Consider the following 10,285-nt stretch of genomic DNA (forward strand, 5'->3'; position numbering starts at 1 on the left):
TTTGAAGAAGACTTTGAGTAAAAGTTTAAGAAGCAATAAACAGCAACTGACAAGTATAGCCTTAGATCAAAGAACCTTCACTTGACTGCAGCGCAGACACCACCACTGGTCGTAAAACCTCAGGAAAAACCATTAGTAACACAATCTTAGAAACAGGATGTGAATATAGTGCAATCACAAAGATCAGACATCCAAGCCACCTTGTGCCAAAGTCACAGATAGATGTTTGGAGGTTACACGGAACAGCAGTTTTAAGAAATCCACACGATCTAATTTTCTTAGCTAGCTTCTTGGAACAGTGACAATAACCAAGTAATGTTTCTTCTCTACTTTTTCTGTAGGCCACTGATTGAAAATTCTGCTCAAAGAAAACGATTCTCTTCATTACCAGGTCTGCCTTCCAGTTCCCCCAAATGCTTGAGCCATCTCACAACTACAGCTTCAGCTCTGGAAGATGCAGTATTACTGTGGTAGAGAAACACAGGCTTGGGAGACAGCCAGCCTGGGTAGCTTCTATTCTGTGCTGTGCTACTAAATTGCTATGTGACGTTAGGCGTGTCAATCGACCTTCTTGGGTGTCAGATTTTTCACGGCACTGAGGGCTAAGAGGTACCTTCTGGCACGACACAGACCGTGGCAGCAGATGTCGCCCATGGGAGAGGTTATCTCCTCGGACCTTCGCCTCCATCTAGGAGGGCCTTCCCCAAAGAAGCAACAAGGGGCTTAAGGGAAAGGAGGCCAGGAGCTTCCCCTCGGTCTGCCCGGCCAGTGAGGGCCATGCAGCGGCTCTCGGGCCTCTGCCCGGATCCCAGGCGCTGCGGGCTCCCAGGCGGGCTCCTGGCCGCGTTCACTCCGCAGCCTCTGCAGCTCCAACGCAGCTGAAAACCCGAGCCTAGCGGGCCCCTCCTGCCGCAGGAGATAAGGAAACCTTAGGAAGGAAATGGAAACGGGCCCTTCTAGAAACAAAGTGCCCACGAGGGTGCTTCTCGGGTGGCCGGGCCCTGAGCTCCAAAACAGGAAGGGTCGGCTCGGTGGCAGTTCGAGTGCGGGTTTCGAGCTCAGGGGCGTTTATCTCATTTCTGCGGCGCCAACTGTTTTCACAAAACGCGAAGGACGAACGGCAAAGAGCAAGGGGGCAGGCGAGGCTAGTTCAGGTAGCCCTATGGAGGGCCACGGGCCGCAGCACGGGAATTTGGTATTATTTTTCAGTCAAGTTTCTGTCTCGGGGGAACCAACGCCCGTCAAGCGGAGAGGAAGAGCTAGCCCCACGCCCAACCCTTTGGAGCACTCGCGGGCGGGGCGAGGCTAGGGCGAGGGAACTATATCTCCCAGCGGAGGAGCACACGGCGGTATCGTCACACACGCTCCGCAACGCGCTCTGTAGCCGGTTGCTTAGTTGGCGCTGCTGAGGCTTCTTTCCTCGTTCAGTTTGACAAGGACGTTCTGATAGGCCGGCGCGATCCTGCAGTGGTTGGCCGAAAAGAGCCGCGCCGCCTGATTGGTCGCGCTGCACCTGCAATGCGTCAAGCCGCGACGGGCGGGGAGGGCTCCGCGTGAATGGTCGTGGCCGGCAGGGTAGCCCGCGGCCTTCGGGGGGAGCGGCTCCGCCTACGGCCGCCATCTTTACTAGTGGCAGCGCGGACAGCCCCGGACGGAAAGAGTCTTGGCGGCGCTCTTTGGCCAGTAGAAATAGGCTCAGCGCCCAAGTTTTGTTTGGGGTTTCCTTTTTCTCTACGGCGGGCGGTTTTGTTTTTCCCAGCTCCTAGGGATGTGGTGGGGGTAGAAAGCGAGGCCCCGGGGCTGGGGGCAGAGCTCAGGGTCTGAGGAAGGGTTTAACTACCGTTTTAATGAAATCGCTTGGTTTGCGTTCTGTGGGCTCGCGCAGTGGGGTGCGATTTGATTCCATTTCTCCCAGCAGAAATGAGATTTGCTGCCTGGGCATCTTGCTCGAGCCGGAGAGCCGTTCTGGAAAACTCTCCCAAATACGTCATGGTTGTTGCTCACGCTGTGCGCGGTCTCGCCGGCACGGAATGCGTTTTTGTTTTTGAGAGCTGTAAATCAAACAGCCGCGCTGGAAACTATTTCTCAGCTCCAGCGGTCGCCTGCAGAGGCAAAACTCAGCTTGCCTGACAGACGTGCCACGAGACGTTGGCTGAAAATTATTTTGATCATATCAACTAACCTGCCTTTTTTAGGCAAATGTTGTTTGTGTGTGCATCCGGTTTTCATTCGTCTCTGATGTCCAACCCCGCAAAAAAAGAGGGGGGGAGGGGGAGGAAAGGAAAAAATCTCTTACTGTATCGAAAGTGGTCGTTGTTTAGGACTCACCTTCCCTTCAGTGGATATGGGTGAAAAATTAAAGACATGTTCCCTGGATGAGAAATCGGGGAAATGGAAAAGGTCGTGGTTGTCTCAGTTTAGGGGGTGGGGATATCTTTTGTTGGTTTATTTGAACTGCGTGGGTGCAAATTCGGTGGATTGTGGATATCCAAAGGTGAATTCTGGAGCTGCTTGGGTGTGGGTGTTGCCATGGCGACAGGAAGAGGTAGCTGGTGAATTGCAGGGCCAATAAACCTGGCAGGGCCAGGCCCCTTAAGTGTATGGAGCATTAGTAGTACATTGCTACCGTGGTTTATCTATCCTGGCTTTCACCATGCCATCCCCGGTCAAGATTCCTGGATCATCAATGCAGGCACACACGGGCATGTTGATTTTCTGTATTGACTAATACAGGTACACTCACTACCGTGTGTAGATTTTCTGATTAGATGCTGCATCTGGGAGCATAGTTTTTGTACGATTTGCCATACATTTTGATTTGCAGATTATTGCTGTTCTTGCTTAATCTTACTGGTTTTGGACATTTATTTATTGGCTTTTATGCCTTTTACCTTAGGTCAGCCGACACCTTACCTTAGGGTACCTTGTGCTTAAAATTAACACTTCATATTATTGTAAATCAGTGTAATGTCAAAGCACTGAGTTACTGGACATGGCAATAGAAAGAAACTTGCAGCTTTGCATAATCTCCGTGTAGCAACAGCCACTCTTGTCTCTGTAGAGCACACAGTGTCTCAGTGTTCTTTGACAGCTGCAGTGCTAGGAGCCGGCCACTTTGCTTGCTGGGTGGGGTAAAGCAGAGTAATAAATCTTGCAGAGCCTCGGTTTCTGTGATATGAAGAGAATCAAATCTACCTCATGGAGTTCTTGCGAGGATTGCATGATATGTGGATATGCCAGAACTGTATAAATTGTAGAACTGTTGACATAATGATACGCAGTTACTAATGGATTTGTTGAGTCTGACCTTATGAGAGGAAGATTTTCCTTCAGGATTTTCCATCTCATGGGAAGAACAGATGGACAAACTCAGATCTAAAAGAAACCTTAAATAGCATAGTTTTGTAATGTAGATAGTATTATTATAGCCTTATTAGCATACAGTGCCAGATTTGAGGGGCTCTTAGGATGATGAGCTCATCATAGTTTGCTTGGATTTTCCTGGTTTTAGCATTGAATGTGTCCTGGAAAACCCCTCTGTCCCAGGCAAACCAGGAGAGTTGGTCACCCCTGGACTCTTTTCAATGCCGAGAGATGGGAGGAGGAACAGAATGAGAAATGCAGATTCCTACTGTATAGAGATGATTCAGGTTCCCTGCAGCTGAAGGCGACTGGGCATAAGAAATCGGATGTCCTCTTATGAAATAAGGGTGGGCTGACACCTGAAACTCGACACATCCAAAGTCAAACTGAGAACTTTTTCCATTTTTACTACACTTCCTTCCCTCAGTCCCCACACATTGTTGGGTTTTGTTTTTGTTTTTAATGTTTTAAAATTTTCCTATTTAATTGTAGTGTTTGTTTCTGGTAAAGACATTACCAGACTTTTAGGCCCTTAGAGTGAAGAAGTTCTTTTTTATGCCATGGATCCCTTTGCCAATCTGATGAAGTCCAGTGCCGTTGGTGTGTTGCCTGTATTCGTAATTGAAGGCATGCTACATTTAACTTAGTGGTTAATGAAAATAAAGATGTTCTATTTTTCTGTCCAAGTTTATGGACCCCCCCTAAGTTCTCTCCATAGCCTCCAGGTTGAGAACACCTGCTTCCTCTCCATCACCCCCATTGAAGTTCTCTTTCCACTCTGTCTCCTTTCACATCTTGCCTCTTTACATTCTCACTGCCACCACTGTAGTTCAAGATACCATCACTGTCTTCCTAACTATTGCGAAAGTCTCTAACTATTGGTCTTTGCCTTAGTCCATTCCTGATACTGTAACAAAATACCACAGGCTGGGTAATTTATAAACAACAGGAATTTATTTCTCACAGCTCTGGAGGCTGGGAAGTTGAAGATCAAGGCACTGGTATATTTGGTGTCTGGTGAGGGCTTGGTCTCTGCTTCCAGGATGGCACCTTGCTGCAGCATCCTCACGTGGCAGAAGGCAGATGGATGAAAGGAGATAAATGCTGTGTCCTCACGTGAGTGAAGAGCTGGAAGGGCCAAGCAGCTCTCTGATGCCTCTTATAGGGGCATTAGTCCCACTCACGAAGGTGGAGCCTTTATGACTTAATCGCTTCCCCAAAAGCCCTAGTTCCTAATACCATCACCTTGGGGTTTAAGTTCTAACATACGAATTTTGGAAGGACACACACATGCAAACTAATGGTCTCATCCCTAGTTCCATTGTATGCCCAGCTGATAGTCATTTTTCTAAAACATGCATCTTACTATGTCATTTCCCTGCTCAAAAGCCTCAGTAGCTTCCCATGGCCTCAAAATTGAGTCCAAATGCATTTAGGAGCTCCTTCAGGGCCCTCCATAATCTGCCTTTTCAGTCCTGACAACCTGCCACCGAAATTTTAGCCATACGAATTGTTCTTCAGTTGTGCATTTCCCTCTGCACCTTTATTCATGTCGCTCCCTTGGCCTAGATTCCCAATTTCCATCATTTCTGCCCAACACAGTTCTAATATCCTTAAAGGTTTACTTCAAATGTGAAGGCAACTGAAATAAACTCTTCCTCCACTGGGCTCCCTCAGCACTTTATTTCACTGTCTTCTCTTACCACATTCTACTTTCATTATGGGTATTTGTACCAATTATGAGTGTGAGCCTGGGCCATGAGTATGTAAAAATGTAACAAACGTGAACCTTGGTTTTTAAAGGACTTATATTTTAGGTTGGGAGATAATGTGAACCTAAGTAACCCTTTTTCAAGATAGGAGGAAATGACAAGTATTTCAGGAGTCCAGAGAGAGTTTGCTCTGCTAGAGGGATCACAGCCTTGTGGGGGAAGGTGGCATCTTCATCACCCCATATGGATGTACATAGAGAAGGCATTCCACACACACAACACCAGGAACAAAGCCAAAGAGGCTGAAAGAGCAGGGTGTGTTGGGGAAGGGGAAGAAGTTTAGTTTATTATTAACGAGTATCATGAAAGACCAAGCTGGTATCAGGTTTGTTAAGGCCAGATAGGGAATGGCTACACATTGCAGGCAAGAAGGTAAGACTATCCTGTATGCATGGAATCCACTGAAGAGTTTTGAAAAGAAACTGACAAACTCAAAGGTGATGTAACTATATCAAATGTGTTAGCAAGCAATGAGTTGAAAAAGGGGAAAAAAATAAAAGAATACCAAATATGACCAGGTGCCACAGCTCACGCCTGTCTGTAATGCCAGTACTTTGGGAGGTAGAGGTGGTTGGATTGCTTGAGCCCATGGGTTCGAGACTAGCCTTGGCAACATGTCAAAACCCCTTCTCTACAAAAAATACCAAAAAAAAAAAAAAAAAAGAAAAAGAAAAGAAAAATTAGCTGAGCGTGGTGGCGCATGCCTGTGGTCCCAGCTACACAGGAGGCTAAGGCAAGAGGCTCACTTAAGGCTGGTAGGTCGAGGCTGCAGTGACCTGTGATCATGCCACTGCATTCCAGCCTGCATGACAGAGCAAGACCCTGTCTCAAAAAAAAAAAAAAAAAAAGAAAAAGAAAATAGCCAAATGTGTTAGCAAAGTGCAAGGTGAACTTTTTTGTTCAGTGGTGTGGTCTCAGCTCACTGCAACCTCTGCCTCCCAGGTTCAAGCGATTCTTGTGCCTCAGCCTTCCCAGTAGCTGGGATTACAGGTGTGCACCACCACACCCAGCTAATCTTTCGTATTTTTGGTAGAGACGAGATTTCAACACATTGACCAGGCTGGTCTCTTAACTCCTGGGCTCAAGTTGATCCGCCAGCCTAGGCCTCCCAAGGCGCTGGTATTACAGGCATGCGCCACCACGCCCGGCCACATGGTGAATTTTACAAACGACTATAGATAGGGAGACTAGTGCAGGCAGTAATAAGAATAATAGCAAATACTTATTGAGCACTTACAGTGCGCCATGCAGTATTTTTACTTGGAATATCTCATTTATTCCTCACGAAAACCTTGTTATTTACTCCTTTTCACAAATAAGGAAATTCAGGCTTACAAAGGATAAATAACTTGTCCAGGTTCATCCAGAGCTGGAAGTTGAACTCATTTTATGGTTTGTAGTAGTCAGCTCCTAAGTTAATTATCTGAAAGTGGTTGCAGTGGGTTTAGGGAAGGAGAAGATATAAGAAATGATAACTTTTATAAGTGATAGTATTTTTGTTTTGCTTATTTGTTTAGAGACAGGGTCTGACTCTGTCACACGGGCTAGAGTGCAGTGGCATGATCGTAGCTACTGCAGCCACAAACTCCTGGGCTCAAGCGATCCTTCCATCTCAGCCTCCTGAGTAGCTAGTACTATAGGCATTAGCCATTATGCCCGGCTAATTATTTTAATTTTATTTTTTTGTAGAGATAGTGTCTCACTATGTTTCCCAGGTTGGTCTGGAACTCCTGGGCTCAAGCAGCCCTCCCGCCTCAGCCACCCAAAATGCTGGGATTTCAGGCATGAGCCACTACACCTGGTAGTATTTTTGTACTCTATATTTGAGGTGAAGAATGAAAAAACAACAAATATCACCATAGTTGGACTAAATTCCTGAGCTTTTTCCCCCCAGTAATGGCCTCATCACATATTTCCTAGATACTTTTCTATAGTAAAAAAATAAGATACCAGTAAGCAAAATATGTTGTTGCAGATATGCCTCACTTTAAGAAAACTCATAATAGCAAAATGGGGAAAGAGTTTAGATACCAGTTGGATTTGGCCTTCTGCTGGAACTTCTCAGAAGCTTCACAGAAGGAAGTGGCAGCACCACTGGCTTGGAGGTGTACTTTTATGCTTTCAAATATTCCCACTGGGTACATTTCCCAAATATAAACTGGAATTTTTCAAGGCATTTGCCTCTGGGTGAAGATCTTTCTTGGGCTAATACCTGTTTCAAAATCTGTAATGGGATCAGGTGCGGGGTGGCTCATGCTTGTAATCCCAGCACTTTGGGAGGCCAAGGCGAGCGGATCATCTGAGGTGAGGAGTTCAAGACCACCCTGGCCAACATGGCGAAATCCCATCTCTACTAAAAATACAAAAAAAAACTGGGCGTGGTGGCACATGCCTGTAGTCCCAGCTACTTGGGAGGCTGAAGCAGGAGGATCACTTGAATCCAGGAGGCAGAGGTTACAGTGAGTCAAGATTGCTCCACTGCACTCCAGCCTAGGCAACAGAACGAGACTCCGTCTCCAAAAATATAAAATAAAAACAAATAAAAATCTGTAATGATTTCAGGTCACTGGAGGAGTGATTTCCTTATCCTCTGGTCAAGTTAGCAAACTGCCCCCAACCCCCCCGCCCAACACAAAAGTAGCGTAAGGAGGTAGAGCCAGGAATTGCGCCCTTCAGAAACCGCTGGATTGCTTTGCATTGCCCTGGTGCTCTCTTCGCAATAGCTGAAACCTGTAAAAAGAGGAGCAGGAAGGGGCAGTTTTCATTTATTCCAATACCTTCTGTTATATACCTCATACTTCCAGTCTTTTCCTATTGCAGATGGCACAATTAAACCCTGTATATGTCAAAAACTCCTTCAAACCTAGGCTTTTCACTCAGAGGCTATCACCTTTAGAAATTCTATTGTATATATTGTATAATACATTGACCGCTTTTTTCCTTTTGTTAATATTCTTACACCACTTTGTATGTTTTATCATTCCAATTAGATCATATGTTCCTAAAAAGCAGAAATTACCTTAACAAAGTCCTCCCACCACCTGAACCATCGTCCTGAATGTAGTAGTCACTCCATCTTGATTTGTCACTTTTCTCTTTTCTCTGATTTATCTTTCATACTGATCATATATCTCTGATGACAGCATTAAAAAAGTTTACTGATACTCTAGATAAAAGTTATTTACTCAGATTTCATTTAACAATGTTTATTGAATTCATTCCATGTGCCAGTTTCCTTAGAATTCGAGTGCTGATTATTTTCTTTTGGGGTCATAGTTCTTAGGAAGTTTTCGGATCATTAACACCTTTGAGAATCTAATGAAAGTCATAGGAACCTTCTCCCAGAAAAACACACATACATTAATGTACAGTCATGCATCACTTAACATTGGAAATATGTTCTGAGAAATGCGTCATTAGGCAATTACATCGTTGTGTGAACATCATAGAGTATGTTTACATAAACCTAGGTGGTGTAGACTACTATACCCCTAGGCCATACTGAATAACCTATTGCTTCCAGACTACAAATCTGCACAGTATGTTACTGTACTGAATGCTGTAGGCAATTGCAACACAATGGTAGGTATCTGCAATGCTTGGTTATCATCTTGAAAAAATATTTTCATCAAAGAGAACAGTGATTGTGTGAGTTATTTTCAGAACCACTTACCAATGGGTTTTTTGTATTCTTTCCTTTGTACTGATGTTTCTAATTCACATCAGCATTTGCTAAGTTTTATTATGGAAAGGGCAGGACATGGTGGCTCACACCTGTAATCCTAGAACTTTGGGAGGCCAAGGCCAGCGGATCACTTGAGGTCAGGAGTTCGAGATCAGCCTGGCCAACATGGTGAAACCCCATCTCTACTAAAAATACAAAAATTAGCTGGGCCTGGTGGCTCGTGCCTATAGTCCCAGCTACTCAGGAGGCTGAGACAGGAGAATCGCTTGAACCTGGGAGGTAGAAATTGCAGTGAGCCAAGATCATGCCACTGTACTCCAGCCTGGACGACAGAGTGAGACTCTGTATCAAAAAAAAAAAAAAGATTTTTTATTACAGAAAGACTGATGAAGCCAGGCATGGTGGCTCACGCCTGTAATCCCAACACTTTAGGAGGCTGAGACAGGCAGATCACTTGAGCTCAAGAGTTTGAAACCAGCCTGGGCAACATGGTGAAACCCCATCTCTACCAAAAATTCAAAAAAAATTAGCTGGGCATGGTGGTGGGCGCCTGTGGTCTCAGCTACCTGGAAGGCTGAGGTGGGAAGATCACTTGAGCCTGGGAGGTGGAGGTTGCAGTGAGCTAAGATCACAGCAGGGCACTCCAGCCTGGAGACACAGCCTAACCCCGTCTCAAAAAAAAAAAACAAAAAACTGATGAAGAGTAAGCCCCGTCATCTAGAACCTGAGGCTGTGTATATGAGATCAGTTAATTTGTGTAAAATGTGTGTGTTAAAGGGTGCAGAGAGGGAGCAAGAGCTGTCATTTGAGAATTTATTCTGCATTTGAATAACTAACAATGGGATTACTGGACACTGAACAATGTTTACAAAGGTCCACAGCTCCTTGCCTGTGCCTGGAAACTTGTTGCAATTTTTATTATTTCAGTAAGACAAGTCTATTGAGATTACTAAAAAGGATGAGATTCCAAGTGACTTTTAGGAATCCGGTATGACAGATTTCTTTCTTGCTGGATGAAGTCTTTTCTTTTTTTTTTTTTTTAAGACGGAGTCTCGCTCTGTTGTCCAGGCTGGAGTGCAGTGGCCAGATCTTGGCCTACTGCAACCTCCGCCTCCTGGGTTCAAGTGATTCTCCTGCCTCAGCCTCCCAAGTAGCTGGGACTACAGTTGTGTGCCACCACGCCAGGCTACTTTTTTGTATTTTTAGTAAAGACGAGTTTTCACCGTGTTGGCCAAGCTGGCCTCAAATTCCTGACCTCAGGTGATCCGCCTGCTCGGCCTCCCAAAGTGCTGGGATTACAGGTGTGACCCACTGGGCCTGGCTGGGCTGGAGCCTATTTTTTTTTTTTCATTTGAGACGGAGTGTCGCTCTATTGCCAGGCTGGAGTGCAGTGGCGCAATCTCAGCTCACTGCAGCCTCTGCCTCCCGGGTTTAAGCAATTCCCCTGTCTCAGCCTCCCAAGTAG

Source organism: Symphalangus syndactylus, chromosome 8, assembly GCF_028878055.3.
Source record: "Symphalangus syndactylus isolate Jambi chromosome 8, NHGRI_mSymSyn1-v2.1_pri, whole genome shotgun sequence".
NCBI lineage: Eukaryota > Metazoa > Chordata > Mammalia > Primates > Hylobatidae > Symphalangus > Symphalangus syndactylus.